This window comes from Sabethes cyaneus, chromosome 3 (genome assembly GCF_943734655.1).
Source record: "Sabethes cyaneus chromosome 3, idSabCyanKW18_F2, whole genome shotgun sequence".
NCBI classification, from domain to species: Eukaryota; Metazoa; Arthropoda; class Insecta; order Diptera; family Culicidae; genus Sabethes; species Sabethes cyaneus.
This window is the reverse complement of record NC_071355.1, coordinates 22,689,600-22,708,634: the sequence shown is the minus strand read 5'-3', so window position 1 is coordinate 22,708,634 and position 19,035 is coordinate 22,689,600. Positions and strand designations below refer to the sequence as shown.

Genomic DNA, 19,035 nt, shown 5'->3' with positions numbered 1-19,035 from the left:
TCCTCATTAACTTGTATTAACTTGTATTCAAAGCCCACTTTCGTCGTCCGTTGTCAGATGGAAGCACCAGTGCGTTCGGGACGCAAACCATTACGGACCAAGAAGCGTTATCACAGCGTAAGCTGTGAAGCCGGGAGTAACGACAACAACGCAGTTTCGCTTCGCTAGCCGACAGCATGCGCTGTACAAGTGAAAACCGTGCCGCAGCCGCAACGCAGAGGGAAAAGCGAGGCGCAAGCAAGCACCCGCTCGGGAAGCGCTCGCGTGTTGTGCCCTAGTATTGAATGGAAATTGAATGGATAGGGTGGTTTGTGACTTTCTGTGGCGGTGTTTCAGTGCATATTTCCCAGTAAATACGTCGAGTGAATTATGAAATAATGAAAGTGCGACTTTTTGGATAGTACGTAAATCGTAGCCTATTAGAGGTTGGAAACTAGAAGTAGTAGTAGGATGCACCACCCTACCCACAAATCACATCGTCAGGTTTTCCCGTTTAATCTGCTGCTGCAATACAAGCCCCATTTCGTTCTACCTACAAACTTTTGCAGAAATTTGCAACTGACTGACCATCCATCGGATTGGAAGTGGGTACCAACCTACCAACGTTCGCAACATATCCATTACGTACTACCGAACCGGTTGCAGTAACTAACAGACGCATTCGGTGCTCTGTTCTCTGAACTCTATATTCTGAACTGCTGAATACATAAACGTATGCGCCGTCACCGATGCCGGTTCACGGTTGTCGCAATCCTACACAAATCATAGTACAGAAACAGAAACCGCGTGACAGTCGCCGAGTGGCTCTCGCCGGATTAGGACGCGTTTTAAGCTCGCTTCTTCGAGTGAAGTGATACGTCGTGTCTGCCGTTCTTCTACTGCTCGCTGCCGCGGATGCGCGTTTTCACTATTCTTACAGTGTGTGAGTTATAAATATTTACCCACAGGAGTCTGCTCTGCTGCTGGTCGGGGAAAAAAGTGAATGCGCTTTTTTGCTTCGTTCCCAGTGGTCATCAACATTCAATCAGCTGCTGCTGCTGCTGCTAGAGTTGTGTTTTGCTTCCTTTTGGTCCCTCGGCGAGAGATACCGTTTCATCCGCCGCGCCGCAGTGAATCATCTTCTCGATAGAGTACCTAATCGTTTTTGGAGAATGTTTTTCCTTTGTTCCGTTTCAATCGTCTACAATACAAGCAGTGAATCGTGAATGAAGTGCTGTTCTCTCGTGTCTTGTTAGCATAATTACGCGTTATGTAACGTTACAAGTTAGATTCTGAATTGAAGAAAGGAAATCCACGCGAGTGCACTTTATCAGATGACACAATTGTGAACGAATTGCAGTCCGCTTCGGAGTACGGTTGCAATGGATTGGTGTATTGCAATTGCAGTGTGTACGATGGAAGGAAAGGTCGGAAGAGTCATGGTCAATTACTGTGGTCACTTCGATTGTTAAAGCTGGATAAAAAACCCTTCTCTAGTTCCGTGTGTACTAAGGACGTCAAGTTTGCTATCAAGGAGCTCTTTGAATATTTTACATTTTTTTTCTTTAAAGAATTATTTACACTTATTAGTGCGGACGTCTTATCAGACCTCATCTGCTTATTAACAAAGATAACAGTGCAAGTGCTCTAGCCTTTCGCAATTTACAGCACATTTCTGTGTGATAGTTGTTGCTGCATTTTGTGGAACCGTACCATTTTGATGTGCTAATTTAAACTGCGGTTTACTGGAACAAAACAACCTATTAACGTTCGTAGGACTACGTTTTACAGGAACATAGCAAAGATCGAAGATCAAAAATGCGAACGTCACGAAAAAATGATAGGTTTTGAACGCTAATAACTCAGTCATTTCTCAACCAATATAAAAAGGTTGGAGATCTGTGCTTAGGGGCACGAATGAGGGATTACCATAAGCAAAGGATACCGCCCCACAGTGGGACCATTCTGGGAAAAGACGGTCAAAAGTCTTTTCTCGTTTTTCCTTACGTTTTTGAGTTTAGAAGTTTCTTAAAAAAGTATTCTGCATCTGTTGACATTTTCATACCATTAGATATTTAGGGGATAACATATTCGAAAAAATAAATTTTCATAGGAACTAGATAGCATGTTCATGTGTTCGGCAAAGTTGTAGAACTTTGAATTTCATTTAACTTTGCTGAAGATACTAAGTATTTGCATCATGTGGTTTGCGAGATATAATCGACTTTCTGTCGTGACCCCCTTAAAATCAGTTTATTAAACTTTTTGTACACAAAACCTCATCTAACAGGATTGGCATTCTCTACAAACTTTTTAATACTATCAAAATACGTTACTTTCTAGAAGGTGTAAATATCGTATGTTGCTTTATTTGCCTTCAAAATTGATTTGAAGCATAAATTTTACCGTTTTTACAAGTAATTTTTTTCGTAAATAGGCACCTACTGTCAGCTAAAGTTAGCATCGCTTAGTGTGCCAAAAATCATGGCCGCGTCTGCTCGGGTATTTTGAGTTTTGTTTTGATCGTTTTGGTTACTTCAATTATGAATTTACATATGACTTTACCGGATTTATTTGAAAATATAATTGCATCGAGCTTTCAGTTCGCTTGGATATCCTAATGCATTCAGTGTACAGTAAATGCCAGAAACACAACTGTCATCGCGTCTATTTACATTAAATCCAGTAGAATGTTTTCGATATTGCATGTTTTAGAATTTATTACTGTGATACAGCCATGAAATATGTTCAACTATACGGTTGGTATTACATGCCACAATCGGTACGTCGAATTTTAATTCACGGTGCAGAAATAATAGATGCAACTTTTCTACCGGTCGCTCGTCTTTCGGAAGAACCGCAAGAGTGCCGTAACAAAGACATAAAACTTTTTGGAGAAAAGCGTGTACGAAAATGTTCAAGGTACATTAACTGTAATGAATCATGATTGTATGTAAATCTTTAAGTTATCTGATTTCTGAACAGAATATCGACAAACGAAAATGTATTCAGAAGATTGTTAATGACGTCGGATCCGTTGATTTCAACTTTAAGAAGACCAACAGTAAAAAAATCAATGCGGTTGTTACCAGCAGGCGGCAGCATACAAACTTTTACAAAAGTCCTAGAACGAAAGTAATTCTGCAACAGATAGTAAAATAGACGCTGGACGAGGTCCTGTGAAATTATTAAGATCATATAAGAATAATAAATCCTTGACAGTTTACTAAAACCAGCATATTTTATATGTAATTCATAATTCAAATAACTGAAATGCCCGGGCAGACCAGGCCGTGATTTTTGTCACACTTATACTATATTCTATGGCAGTACAAGCGATGCTAACTGTAGCTGACAGTAGGTGCCTATTTACGAAAAAAAATACTTGTAAAAACGGTAAAATTTATGCTTCAAATCAAGTTTTGAGGCAAATAAAGCAACATACGATATTTACACCTTCTAGAAAGTAACGTATTTTGATAGTATCAAAAAGTATGTAGAACATGTCAAACCTGTTAGATGAGGTTTTGTGTACAAAAAGTTTGATAAATTGATTTAAGGGGGTCATGACAGAAAGTCGATTATATCTCGCAAACCATATGATGCAGATACTTAGTACCTTCAGCAAAGTTCAATAAAATTCAAAGATCTACAACTTTGCCGAACACATTAACATGCTATCTAGTGCCGATGAAAAGTTAATTTTTTCAAATGTGTTATCCCCTTAATATCTAATGGTATGGAAATGTCAACAAATTCAGAATACTTTTTTAAGGAACTTCTCCGAAGACACCTAAGCTCAGAAACATCAGGAAAAGCGAGAAAAGACTTTTGACCGCCTTTTTCCAGAATGGTCCCGCAGTGCGCCCGTGTGTTGCTACTTCGTTATTGACCAGGACCGATGAAAATTGCAAAATGATGGCTGGAAAAGCATACTTGGGACTGCATGCTATTCTTCATTGTGCATCCTTATCAGGTCCCTGCATGCTGATCAATACCGACGCCGCCCACGTCCGAATGCGGGTCCTAGTGGGATGGGAAGGAATGTTAGTCGAATACTTGTTGCTACTAAAGACCAGGGAATCCTCTGCATCTTCACAAGTAATTCGGGAAAGGAATTGTTGTTAGTAGATGGGGGGAGCTAGATGGATAATGTTAGTATGTAAGCACCAGTTATATTCAACTAACCTGGATTTTCAAAAAACTTCTTGTAGAGCCGTTAATTACGAAAATTAAGATATGAAATATATATTTTTATCAGTATCTTAGAGTTTGTAGTTCCACTAGGAGTTAGTCCATCAGGCCACAATAACATGTGTTCTGGTGGTTAACGATTATATCGCATTTTGACAATTTTTGTGTGACTTCCTAAGGAACATTTTTGCTGTATAGCAGCCTATCAAGTGGTAGTTCCATTGGTTTTAGCTATACAATAATTGAATAAAAGCTACTGTTAAACAAAAATGCTTGTTTGGTTCGATTCGAAAATGTCGATTTAACTATTCAGTGCCAAATTTTAGCAGTCCATATCAACTGATTGCGGTTGTAATGCTAAGTAATGGCGGTGAAGTTTGCATGAACTTAATTTGCAATTTTGACGATCGAGCAAGCCCAATGTGTGCTCTTTCATTTGGTAATTTCGATTTGGTTTTTCCTTGACAAATTTTTATGCTTGAAATAAAAATTTTTGTTCATGAAAAGGTATTTATTGTGTCCTGCTATACAGGAAAAATGCAAGAATTGCGCGTTCATGTGCCGAGACATATTAATAAAAAGATTCACACTCTCACGACTCACAAATTTTCAATTATAGTTTATTTCGCTTTGAATAAGCGCGTGACACTAAAGCAGAGACTTTCTAACACGAACTGAAACGCACTGTGAGGTGATTCGCTACTAACCGTGATTAAGAAAAAAAAATGTATGTGGGCATGGGCATACTTTGGGTTACGAATTCGAACTCTGATCGCTGTAGATCAGCCATCAGCTAGAAATTTATGCTTATAGCAACTAGAATTGATTGCCTGCCAACTACGGTGTCACTAAAACAATTTTATCTTGTGTAATTGTTAGTGCATTTGTGCGGTGAATTAGTGTTTAATTCCAGTCGGTTCTAATCGATACGCTTGTTCATAGCTGTTGATTTTTCAAATTATCAAAAGCGGTATTTAACAGCGGTATAGTTGACATTGCAATATAATAGGTAGTATCATTAAGGCAAATTAACAATCAACAAGAAAGAGTAAAGTACCATTTAATTCTACTGTAATTTTGTTAAAAGTGCCCCGGGGCAAGTGGAAATACGGGGGGGTAAGTGGGAACGGAGCTCATAACACACTTCAACCTCATTTTCTCCAACTAAACCTTTCTAGAAATGAAAGATACAACACAACACCATGGTGTACATTAAAATTATAGCTTATTAATAATTGACCTTCCAAACACCAAAATTAAACTTTAAAAGCACTATCGAACATTTCCAGTTCAATTACATATTATTTATATTGGTGTAGCCTTAAAATAAAACCGAAAAGAACTAAACCAAGAGGACCCAAAAAAGAAAGTTATTGACATGTGACTTATGAGGGAGCAAACAGTTTGGTCACATTCTAGCGACACACAAACGATGTTAATTCAAGGAAGCAAAGTTGACATAATTAAGCTAATCTGCAACTGGAAGTGAGACAGTAAAGCTTTATAGTTGCTATAGCGTAACGAAGTTTTATTTAAAAACAAATAAGTAGTTTAAAAGTTATTCTTAAAAAACTATTTTACAAGGTAATAATTATCGCTTGTTTCCCAAAGATGGTTAAACCGATTATTGCGTTAATAGTCTCGTTTGAAAAGTGACATAGCCTTATAGATCACTATTGAATTGTTTTTTGATTGGATGTGTAAGGTATAACCCGATTTAATCCATCTAGTGTAACAAGGGTTCTTTATGACCAATTTACAAATTTTTGCTATAGCATAACTTGCGTTCTTTGAAAATCCGAAAATGACAAAAACGTGCTACCAATGTCGGGTTTTTCCAAAAACTTTAAGCGACCGTACAAAGCCTTTCCGCACACCTGGACTGGAACGCCGAAAGAAGCAGCATTAGCAAGCATTTCAGTCCACCAGAATTTATCGCCAGCTAGCAATCGAAAACTCGTTTCCTTTACTATATACAGATACATAACCTGAATCGAGCCGCTCCAGCTGGCCAATACAGGTTATGTCCGCCTTTTTCCACCATGTATCGTCCTGTGTCGAAGCTCTCCATCCCTTGCTTGCGAGTGCATTTTGCAAGAAAACCATCCAGCAAAATGCATCCTTGAACATGGTTAAGGCGTCTTCCGGACGCCTGCAATACCCGAGCAAACTGCAGATTGGAATAGCATTGAAAATATGTGTTATTTTTTAAAGCATCGATAGTGATGACGTTAACAGTAATCTATGGTGATATTTATAACGATGAAGCATGGATGTTTATGTGAAAATAGTTTCGTGCCATGAATGTGTAGAGCTAATTGCTTCTGTTATCGCTGTGTCGCATCTTCCTATCTCTGGCTTACGAAGTCAGCTGCTTATTATAATGGGGTTTATGTATACAAATACAGCTATGGACTGTGAATAGAATGAATCGAAATTGACTAAGCTGTCTACTATGAACCTTATCGGAGATTCGCGCACCTCTATCCAGTTTCAAAATTATCGTACAAAATGGCCCAAAGGGTTTCAAAATTTCAAGATTTATGGGCTCATTAATGAAAACAATATTTAAAAAGTTTTATGTTTCTCGTTTTTCCATGACCGATTTTCCGATGTACTCGGACATTCGCTTAATTTGAAAGTTCATAATTCTTGAACATCCTAGAACTTTTGTCATAAAAATACAAGGAAATTTTCTCAGTAATTCATAAAAAATAACAGCTGATAAAAGTTTAAAAGCATAAAATTTTCCAAAAAAAATCCACTGCTGTGGAAAGCTCATTTTCTAAATGTTGAAAACAAATTTTTTTTTCTCATGGACAAATTCAAAATTTTTTATCCGATTTTGATTCATTTGACTGTAACGTCTCAGCCAAGCAAAATTAGAATAACCTGCATTTGTGTATAAGCAAAATTGCGTATTATCGTTCTTAAATTTTACGTAACATTTCGCTAAACAACACTTTCTTTTGTTTTCAGTTCAGTTCAGTTACATAGGTAGCTGTTGATTTAAAGTCAGGCGCAATTCGTCGATGATGACTAGAGCAATTATCAATCGTTAGCGTTATTGTAGGAAATGTTATTCAATTTCAATTCATTCCCGTTTAAGGTTGTTTGCCTGCTACCCAATGTTTGAGAGAAAAATACTAATAATACTTTAAAAGCTGATGAGTTGATGAATTGAAACCCGCTTCACCTACGGTGATCGAAACCAGACTTGAAGCAATTGAAGGTGATGTTGTGTTGAGCCCTGGCTATTGAGATAAAGCTGAGCTTTGCAATATAAATGCTCTCAGTTTCCTCTTTGCGTTATAGACTAAGGTGAAATAAATTAATAGCCTGTTTTACATTGATTCGCTAGCATTTTAATCAGGGTTCCCTTGAAAGCAGCAAATTCGTCGGACTCTGACTTATCTCTGCAACACACTCCATTATTTAAAATGCAATAAATTATATGTACACAAACATTGAATCGTCTCTAAATTGAATTACCTCTTATCACACCCGCGGCTTTGTTCCGTTGAGTGTTATATTTTGAATTATTTTCCAATTCGAACGAAATCGAAAATCAGCGTACACCAGTATTTATCATCTCGTGAACATAATGCCCGGACTTGTTGCTATCAAAAATTTAACACCTTCGTGGGATAATTTATTTTCGAATAGTTAGGCAAAGAGGAACCACTGAAGTTTTTGGAGCGTCTTAGTAGAATACGAAACCTGGAAGTTACATAAAAAGAACACTTATAATTCTACTATGTATATACATAGTAGAATTAAATTGGATAAGTTTTCTTTTTATTTAATTTCCAGGAAAAAGAGGAACCATCCGTTTCCTTGACAGAAATATCCAAATTGCATGCGTCCCCATTGTGTTATCGCAATTTAATTCCCCTTAAAAATTATTAAAACACAAAACTCAAGAAAAAGTAGGTCATTGCAAATTATTTTTAAAGTTTTTGTCACTCCCCCTTTGGAAATTGGCTTGAAAAATCGAGTGGCAAAAAAATATTATACAGGATATGAGTTAATTTTTATCATAAAATCAATTTTGGTTTTAGTGATGGCGTTTTGGTCATCGGGTTACTAGTAAACTAGTTTATTTGCTGTCTAGGCCAACGTTTCAAGGACTTTATTTCCTCATCATCAGGGCAACTACGAAAAAACAGTTTACATTTACATTGAGTTACAAAGTCAATTTTTTACACACAAAACTTACAAACATATTAAACTAATTCTTGTCAAGTTTGTTGGGGTGGGGTTTTTCTGCTGTTGGTCGAACTACACTATAAAAAACAGTACAATTTATTACAAACTACTAGGTTGGTCTGACTTTTGAAAATTCAAATTTGAATACCGGCGAGCAAAAACTTACACAGTCATTCCTGTACACGACACAGTACGGTTATGACTTTCAGGGAGCGTCAAAATGGAGAGTACTATTTCAACCTGATTTGAGAGTGTGTATCATTGTGTGAGAGACCGCAACATACCAGAATAAGCTATGCTCAGGTTGTTTGTGTCTGTTCTGTAGTTGATTGCGGTTCTGTCACAAGCAATATGGCACATTTCAAGCACTTGTAGCGCTTGAATTCTGTCGTCGGAGCTTAATATTTTTGTGCTGGTTAAATCAAACTTGTGTTGTTCCTCGATCGCATGTTTCATTAGCGCAGTCTCAATCAATCGAAAAATGAGTGTACGAGTTGAGTTAACGCTTCTAGCACGAAATAGAAAAAGAAATTCAAAAAGTGGAATTTCCAAAAATCGGCCAAAAAAATTTCTTTCGTTTCTGTCTTTTTTTTCGTAGATTTTTGCATGGAAAATAATAACGTACTAGCTGATTACCCGATCTTACTCGGGGCCTCTTTACCCCTCAGTCACTTGTACATCTGTTATTGTAACGAAAATTCTCATAATGCAAAAAACAAAAAACCTTTTTTTTTATTTTAATGTGTCTACTCTCTTTTTGTTAGTTTTCCTCATATTGTCCCCCAGCCACTTGTAAATTTGACTTCTTCCCGGTGATCCCTATAAGTCGACAAAAAACCGTTTTTAAACTTTCCCTTTGTTAACGGCCATCCTAATCCCCCTTTCAAAAATCCAGCAACTTGTACAACTGCTATCGTTTCAATTGCAAAAGAAACGTACCCCTTTACCTATTTGAACCTTTCTTGCCCCTTGTAAGAGACCCTCTTTTGTCAACCCCCCGGCGCTGATTCTTTTATGTCAAAATACATGTGTTTGACAAACGACGTTTAATGAAGAACAGTCCAGAAGTTCCGGAGCTTTGGCGAAACATACATTCATACTCACGTTCTTCGTCCCCCTACTTGTCGATTCTTTCCCAGTCAGCTCCCTCTTCTGTCACGTAGCTAACTAGGCATTGGTTTACTTTATGAAAATCACTATAATGGAAACTAAACAAAGGTCTTTTTTACCACATATTCCTCTTCGGTGGAACCCCCTCTTTTCTCAAAGTTATTTGCACAACTGCAATCGGTTTAAATGCAAGAGAAATGCATCCCCTTGTTAGGGCCCCCTTTAGGCAACCTCCCAGTGCTGATTCCCTTTTGTCAAGTGTGCCAAGTGTGATGAAAAACCGTCCAGGCGTTTCGAAGTTAGGGCCTCCCCCTGTTATATATCCCCTCCTTTTGTCAACTCCTTTAGTACTGATTCCCTTATATCAAGAAATATGTGTGCCAAGTTTGGTGGAGATCAGTCAAGGCGTTCTTGAGTTATGGTGGAACATACAAACAAACTCACGCTCACTTTTATATATATAGATATATTAAAAGCAAGAATAGATTTGGTTTTGACGTTTAAACTTTAAGTAAAAGTGTCTAAAATCCATATTTCTTTTGCTCGAAGAAAAAATTCTCTTTGTTTTACGTTACCTTCTTTCTACGAAAAATATTAAAAACGATGGTCTTTTGGGTCATCAAAAACAAAAAAGGAACATTTTTACTGTATTTCATCATTATATTCAAATTTAAGCTTCAATATTTTGTCCTGAAAAGCTTGTATTTAATATCAAAACGATTCAAACCTGTTCAGTGGTTCAAAGGTTATGTTTTTTAAGTTCAGCGGCAAAAATGGACAAAAATAATAATGGGATCTATAAAATTCGTCAGAAAGCCACAAATCTTCCACACGATCGTGAGGAGCGCTCGAGCGACCCGATGCTGAACAAGTACACCAGTTTTTAATGATGCACTTCTAAAGTTTGATATTTAGTACATACTTCCCAAGGAACAATTTTTGCTTATTAAACGCTTGCCCGACTGTCTTTATTCAGCACATGCTGTATGGCTGCTTTTGAAGTACACCTAAACACCTCTGTTCAATAGTTGTTCAGCTGGTTTTGCAGAATTTAAACAGCACCGTGCTGGATATTTGCGTGGAGAAAGTGTTTGAATGACTATTATACATGGTTGTATGGCTAAAATACATTTAAGCGCTGAAGAGTAGTTTCTTAAATCATGTTAAATAATCGTGAACACAACTGGTTGCCATCAAGTACTTTTTATTCCACACCTGCTCTTAGTGATGCAGCTGATAAGTTTGTACGACGATTACTCGACTCTTATTCTACACTTCCTCTTAGCAACATTTGCGCAACATTCATTCCACTGTCTCACCACACTTGCTCTCAGCAATGCTGCTGATACGTTTACGCAATGCTCATTACACTTTTACTCCACAATTGCTGTTAGCTGATACGTTTGCACAACGTGTATTCGACATGCATTTTCATGGTAGCCTTTAAGCGGCCGGTATTCCACACCTGCTCTTAGCTGTGCTGCTGAAACGTTTGCACAACGTCTATTCGACTCTTATTCCACACCTACATAACAACGTATAGATGTTGATTAGAAGCTACAAAAAATATTGGTTATAACGTTTAAACAACAGGTACTTCAGCAAATTCGCTTATTCAGCACCGGATGCTACCACACAACTCTTGTTACACACCTGCTCGTTTAAGTGATGCCGTTTTGTTCCTTGGGTTCTTTTCATAGAATTTGCTGTATTAATTAGGTCTACACTAAATAATCATGCATTATTTCGTGACATATTAGTGATAAGTTTTTGCTGCATCAATAATTAACTTGATAGACAAACAAGCTTCACGAGCACGACGCTGTAATTTTGTTGATTTTACATTGCAGGAAAAAGTGAAACGGTCGAAGATCACAGATCACACGTGTTTTTTCCCATAGGATTCAAGATTACCCCACTGAATAATAATAGCTATTATTAAAAGTATGACGTTGATTGACAGTAGATGTGATTGTCTTCAAAGATCAGAGAGCAAAAGTGCACGAAAGCTACACACTGGTTGGTGTGACTCTTAATTCCAGTACCAGTGTTGTGCAAATCGGTGAACATATTGAGCTTCACATTAAAGCTTGTAATTCTGTTTAATATCGATATTTTCGTTAGCATTTTCGACAGAACCAAATTGAAATATTTTGAAAATGAAAATTTTTTCTCAGGACGAGCAAAAAAAAAAATGAGCTGATTGCGGCTCATTATCGTTATTGTAATGCAGTGAATAAATGGACAGCAGCGAATGTCTATCAATCCAGTGAAGTTCCTCGGTCAGATGATTCACCTCTAAGCTGGTACTTTAGACTATTTGTCTCTGAAGCCTAAAATAATCAGTAACATTCACTCAATCATGACTCATTATTAAGTGGTGAGTAGACGTCACCGAGTCAGTTTTTGTGGAACATTGCTTACACCCCTGCGGAAAAAAGCGACGCAAAACCGAAGTTTAAAATTTTAAATGGTGTGATAAATTTAACTTGAAAATTATTTCAAACTGAATATTGATAGAAGCATGGAAGGATCAACGTTTTATCCAAAATTATATTATTATCGGTTTCGCGGTTGGCAACAATCGTATGTGTCAATTATGTTGAACGGTTCTGGGGAATTTCACTCGACAGAGGTGCAAAAGTTAGAATTATCGATTTGTGTCTGTTTTTTTTCCATAATGCTAAGAAAATGCGCATTCAACTTCCCGGCGTTCGATATAAATGCGCCAAAACGCGATAAGCGAATAATAAATTATTAAAATTGCTTTAAAATTTAAATTTTTACGTGACCTTCGTTAATACTGCTAAATATGTTCTCGATATAGGGTATCTCTACTATTAGTGGACTTTTTATACTCTATATTCTATTTGAAAACTCTAGTATTATTTGTTCAGATTGTTGAAAATCGAAAGTACTGGGACTGGATTGGATGAATAAACTGTAATTGACAGTTATTAATTATGTAAGGCTGATTGCTCTTACGTGTAATATACTAATATATAAAAAAGGAACGCATTGGGCTTAAACGTCTTTTCTAAAACTTGACCCCGTTTTCGACAGACTTCACAGTACAGCATAGTTACGGGACTAGTGCAACTATCCTACTGATTCGATCTAGCAGCACTGCCTACTAATACTAATATAGTTCCATGTTAAAAATATAAAAAACTAATCCGTAATGTTATAGGGGCTCATTACCGGCAACCATACCCTACCTATTTATAGCGATGCACTATGGTTGCATTTGGGAATCTCTGCTTTCCTGTCACTGAATTAATTTGCATATACAATATTCGAACGACTCACCGGGTTATTCTGGAGCAGCTTGAAAATTAATTCAGAATTAACTGCCAAATAAAACAATAACGAAACGCTGATTTGGGCAAAATACATTTCACATTAAAGGATCAATACAAAGTTGCTATACCTGTGCAGGTGCTCCCTAACTAAGCAAGTCATTAGCTTAATTGGAGTGAAGGTGCACTGCACCACAGACTCAACTCACAGAAAATGTCGATTCACTGTTTCGTCATTAGGTAAGAAAATGATTATCTACAGGCTATAAATGAGCTTGCTCAGCAAAATGAATAGATGATTATAAGCAATCGAAGAAAAATGTTTCCGCTTTTCAATCAAACGACTAACTTCTACGTCACCTGGAGTCTTGCATCTTACTTCACTCCACTGTAAAATTCCAATTCACCGATCACAAATTGGTATAGCTCTGATTTGAAAATACATAGATCACCGTTGAATGCCCTGATCCACAGGGCATAATCATGTCAGTTTTAAAGCCGAATCAAAAAAGGTCGATCCGGTTCGACGGCGAATTCATGTAGAACGCCTCATTTCAGAATATTTCAGAATAATGGAATGGAATTACAATATTTCATTGACCAGAAAAGCACCTTTTGCAATACATTCTCTCTATATATAAGCATCAGAAAAACAGGTCTTGCTGCTGTTGCCTTGGCCAGATCCTTCGAGATATAATTGTTTGCCTGTGCAGCGCTGTCACGATGCAAGCTGAAAAATGATCGTTTCAGTTTTCAGTTTTGTTTATTAAAACTGCATTATTTATTTTTTTCGTCTTAAAATCCAAGAAATGTAGTCCAATGTGTCTAATGCAGATAAGCGGATGCACCTTCCCGCAAAAGAGGCAACGGCAAAAGTGCAATCACATTTCAGCAACACTGTAAAATTCTCAAGAGCCGCTCAAAAACATTATGACGTCATTACTAGCGTGCCCAGATATAAACAAAAGATGGGACACTCATCTTATCAGAAAAATATTTTGGCCTGGAAAATCGAGAAATAGTAGGATTGGGAATCTTTTAGTACACAATAATACCAGCCGATTAGATTGAAAATTCCAGACCTTCGGGTGCAATTTCAAATGGGTGGATTTCAAATCAAGCTGAAATTGGGCAAGAAATTAGAGTTTAAATTGAACTTAAAACCGGGCTTAACATATAGGGCATAAAATTTGACTTGAATAGGAACTAATTTGGTCTTAAAGTTTTATATCAAATTAAATTGGAAATTAGACTTGAAATCAGGATTTGAATTATACAGTGGACCCCCGTTCGTTTGAACGATCCCTCATGCAAACTAACAGGGTTACTTTTTAATTTGAACAACTGGTAACCCGAAATATGCTGAAACCGCTGTGAACTGGCCGCCCTGCTCTTTGTTATTGTTTTGGTGGTTTGTTTTAGTCGGCAGTTGCAAGTGCGAATATTGCATTTTCCGATCGAATTTCTATCTTAATCGTTAGGAAAACGAAATGTGAAACCGATTAAACACGCTAGGTCAGTACAAACAAATCGTGTTTATGTGCATTGTCTGCATAAACAAATGATGTTATGTTGAGAATGACATTTGAACCATTTTTAATTTGCACGTCGTGCAAACCAGCGGGGTTCAGATTAAAAAGTGTTCAGATTAAAAATGGTCAAACGAACGGGGGTCCACGGTACATAAAATTGAAGTTAGATTAGACTTGAAATTGAAGGCCTAAAATTGGGCATGCAATTGGGTTTGAAAACGAACTTGACAGTGAATATTGAATTAGACTTGAATTTGTCCATGGACACGTAAAGACACACACTTTTACCTGAAGTTAAGATTGACATATTTGATTTTAGTCTCTTACAAATTGCTCCTCTTTTCCAGTTATGTTTTTCCGCTTTTTGTTTCGTTTTTCTTTTTTTCTGTACCGTTTTCTTAATTTCTGTTTTCGCTTGTCTTCTTTTTTTTCTTTCCCGTGTTTTCATTATATCATTGTTCTCTTTTTCATGGATCTTGGATTCATTATTATCAGTCTTGTCTTTGCTCTTGATTTTTTTAATTTTCATTACGTTTTCCATCTTTTCTTTTTCCTTTTTTTTTGTTTTCAGTTGTCTTCTTTTTCTAACTCCTGATTCTCGTTTTAGTCTTTGTCTGTGTCATTTTTCTTTCCTTTCTGGCACGTTCATTCTCTTTTGACTCACTTTTTTCCTTTGCTCACCCCTTTTTCTTTTACATCGCCCAGTTTTCCCCATTTCCCATTCCCATTTTGTGCAATTTTCCTCCTATTATATTTCATTTGACCTCTTTCCCGTTTCCTTCGTTTCTTCTATCGATATCCTTTTTCCTCTCTTGCTATTCTTCTTTTCCTTTTTGATTTAGCTTGTTTTTTGTTTCGTTTTCCCTTTCTTATCATGTATTTCTTCTTTTTCCTTCCGGTTTTCTCGCCATCCTGTCAAGTTTTTTCTGTCCCGTCTATTTTTCTTGTTTTCCCTCCTTTTCTCTCTCCTTTTTTCTGCCCACTGTTTTCTTTTTCTCTTTTTTTCCTGCCCCGTTTTTTGTCCTTCTCAATCTTTCCGTCTGTTCCATTAATTTCTTTTCTATTTGAATTTTCTAATTTGTGTCGGTTCCGTTCGTCCTCTTATTATGTCCTATTATGTCCTTATTATTATGCTTTTGCTCCTTTTCTGTCACGTTCTCTTTCATTTTATCGCGTTTGTTCTTCGTTTTCATTTTTTCTCTCCATTTTTTGCTCTTTTTCTGTTCTCGTTTCTCAATTCTCCGGATTTTATCTTTTTCTATTCCTTTTTTGTTCCGGTTTTTGTTCGTTTCTGATCATTTTGTCCTCGTTTTCTTTCTCGTTTTCCACTTTTACGTCGTCGTATTTCCTTATTTTTTTCGCATTTTTCTGTTTTTCTCTTCCGTTCTCCTTCATTTTCTGTCCAGTCTCCTTCCGTATCAATTTTTTCTCCCGTTTTCTTCTTTTTCCTCTTTTAATGTCCCGTTTTCCCCCCGCCGCGCCGTCGCCATTTATTATCATTTTTCTTTTTTTCATCCCAGTTTTTCCTCGTTTTCTATACAGTTTTTGTCACGTTTTCCATTTTTGTTTCTAGGAACAGGACAGGATATAAAAAGGGTTAAAGGGATGGAACACAAAAAACGATACTGAAAAAGAGGTAAAAATACGGGCTTGAAAATACAATACAAAGACAAAAAACGGAACTTCTGATAACAAGATAAACAAGAGCAGAAGAAACGGGAGGAAAAACCAGTAAAAGGAAAAACGACAGCGCAAAGGAGAAAAAACGAGGCAAATAGAGGGAAAACGGAACAAAAATATATAAAAACATGAGAATGAGATGGGAAAATGGGATGAATGGAAAAACGGATTAACGATAAAGATAAAACTGGAAAAGACAAAAGAAATAGAATAAACGTGGCTAAAAAGAACTATAAACGTGACACCTAAAAGAGGAAGAACAGATGAACATGTAAAACAAGAAGAAGAGTTAGAAAGAGTCGAAAACTCGAAACGAAAAAAAGAAAAAAGGAAAGAGAAAAGACGGAAAACGGGAAGGAAATTACACAAAAATGGGTGAAAAACAAAACGAAAAACTGGACTGAAAACAAGAGAAATCCAACAAAAAACGCAGAAAAACGGAACAATAACAGAGAAAATACGGGACGGAAAGAAGAAAAACGCGAGAAAAAGAAGAAACAAGAAGAAAAGTGAGAGCAAAATCCAAGTAAACGGTACAAAAAAGAAGAAAAACCCCGATTTAACCCACCTAGTGGTGAAAAGAACCTTTATTATCAATGTGGTTTAAAAAGGAAAGGAAGTAGAAGACATTTTATGGTATTAGTAGCGAAAAATCAAGAAACGACGTCAAACTACAAAAAACAAACCTCGCCGAACAATGGGGTTTGTTTTTGGAGTTCGTCGTCACGCTTGATCGTGATTGGTCGATTTACGATTTCACCCACACCTGTATATACCACATTGTTTGTTCGATTTAATCGACGTTTTTCGGCGAAATAAGTATGAAGATTTAAATTACCAGTTAGTCCGGACGTTTCGAGCTACTACTGGTCTTCGCTCATCATCTGCGGACACTAAAACACTATATTAGGCACATTTACAACATAAAACATATTACAAATTCTTAACCCTCTAACGGGTAAAGCCGTCTGTAGACGGCCTTCGCTTTTGGTGCTTCAGAGCTGCATACGAAAATTATTTTGAATTGACAATATGCAAAATGTGTTCAGAATAGATTTCTTGGCATTTTGATATTAATATCACAACATTCTGACTATGCATTTAAAAGTTATCATCTTTCAAAACTTAAGGTTCTTTTGAGTGTACTTTCATGATAAAATAGTCACTAGCTTGATCGCATCGTTTTTACGATGTTGCCCGTTAGAGGGTTAACTTACACTTTTTCGTCCATTAGGTTCTACTTTGTTTATCTTTCTCTTTGCTATGTCTTACTTTCTATTTCTCTTTCCCCCAAGTTTTTTGATTACAGGGTCATATGCAGCTTTGAACGTTGCGGAATCTACTTGTCTATTCACAACATTGTTCTCACCTTTAATTTTAATGTAAAATGTTTCCGCTATTAGTCTAGTGTTATGTTTAGTTATTTTCTCTATGATTTTGGCTTCGTCAAATTTAAAAACATGACCTGTTTCAATGGTGTGTTGGGTTAAACCTGTACCACCAACTGTTTTTGCTTTGATGCTATATTTATGTTGTTCCATTCGTTTATGTAAAAATTGGCTTGTTTCTCCTACGTACGACTTTTGACACTGACCACAATTTACTTCATAAACGACGTTTGTGTTTTTATCTCTTATAATTTTGTCTTTGGTTTTTGTAAATAATACGTTTTTTACTTTGTCGGTTGGTCTGTAAGCAACATTAATCTTAAATTGTCTTAAATATCTGCCTAACTTTTCACCTAAACCGGCAACATAGGGAATTGTCACGAATTGTTGAGTTGTTTCTTTGCCTGGTACTTCTAACGTATTGTACATCCTGTGTAGTCTTTGTTTTATTACCTTTTCTACGAAATAGCAGGGATAGTGATTTTTATGTAGCATTGTCTTTACTGTTTGTAATGTTTTCGGTCTAATTTCGGCATCTGTCAACTGTAAAGCCCTATCAACCAAAGCGACTACCGTGTTTTTCTTATGACAAAAAGGACTAACAGAATTAAAGTCTAAATATCTAGTATTTGGATCTTTTGGAAACCATTCCGTTGATATTTTGTCGTTCTGTATACGTAAGATGGTATCCAAGAATTTTAGCTGCCCATTAATTTCTAATTCGACGGTATTTTGCATTCACGGGTGAAAACTATTGAAAATATTAAGAATCTCCTGTACATGATCGACTTTGGCTCCCATTAGGCAGTCATCTACGTAGCGCATGTAGAAACTGGGTGTTACTCCTCGTTGTTGTAGTTTTTCCAAAGCCGCCTGTTCGATGCGCTCCAGTACGATGTTTGCAACTGCGGGGGAGAGAGGGGAGCCCATTGGCATTCCGAATTTTTGGCGGAAAAATTCACCGTTGTACTGGAAAAATGTTGAACCTAACACGATTTTCAGCATTTCCATAAAACTACCCTTTTCAATGCGAGTATGCTGCGAGTAAACAGTTGGTGGTACAGGTTTAACCCAACACACCATTGAAACAGGTCATGTTTTTAAATTTGACGAAGCCAAAATCATAGAGAAAATAACTAAACATAACACTAGACTAATAGCGGAAACATTTTACATTAAAATTAAAGGTGAGAACAATGTTGTGAATAGACAAGTAGATTCCGCAACGTTCAAAGCTGCATATGACCCTGTAATCAAAAAACTTGGGGGAAAGAGAAATAGAAAGTAAGACATAGCAAAGAGAAAGATAAACGAAGTAGAACCTAATGGACGAAAAAGTGTAAGTTAAGAATTTGTAATATGTTTTATGTTGTAAATGTGCCTAATATAGTGTTTTAGTGTCCGCAGATGATGAGCGAAGACCAATAGTAGCTCGAAACGTCCGGACTAACTGGTAATTTAAATCTTCATACTTATTTCGCCGAAAAACGTCGATTAAATCGAACAAACATTGTGGTGGCGGCGTACACTCACTCACTCAAATCGCTTTTTACGCGAAGGATACGTGGCGCGTAAATCAAAATCGCGTAAAAAAACCGCGTAAATTCCGAAATTCGTGTTAAAAACCCGCGTAAATTCCGAAAT

At 36.8% G+C, this 19,035-nt stretch overlaps 1 protein-coding gene across 8 annotated transcripts in view; it reads left to right on the top strand.

Moving 5' to 3' along the window:
* The first annotated feature begins 367 nt into the window (after nt 1-367).
* Nucleotides 368-19,035, top strand: part of LOC128741336 (patched domain-containing protein 3-like) — a 64,468-nt gene continuing 45,800 nt past the window's right edge. The window contains exon 1 of one of the 8 annotated variants that reach the window (XM_053837094.1): nt 368-425. The gene's annotated coding sequence lies outside the window, so the exon portion shown is untranslated. Of the gene's footprint in view, nt 426-819; nt 923-952; nt 1,131-1,166; nt 1,407-1,695; nt 1,748-19,035 lie in introns of those variants that run through there. The other 7 variants (XM_053837086.1, XM_053837088.1, XM_053837087.1 and 4 more) reach the window with 7 other exon arrangements.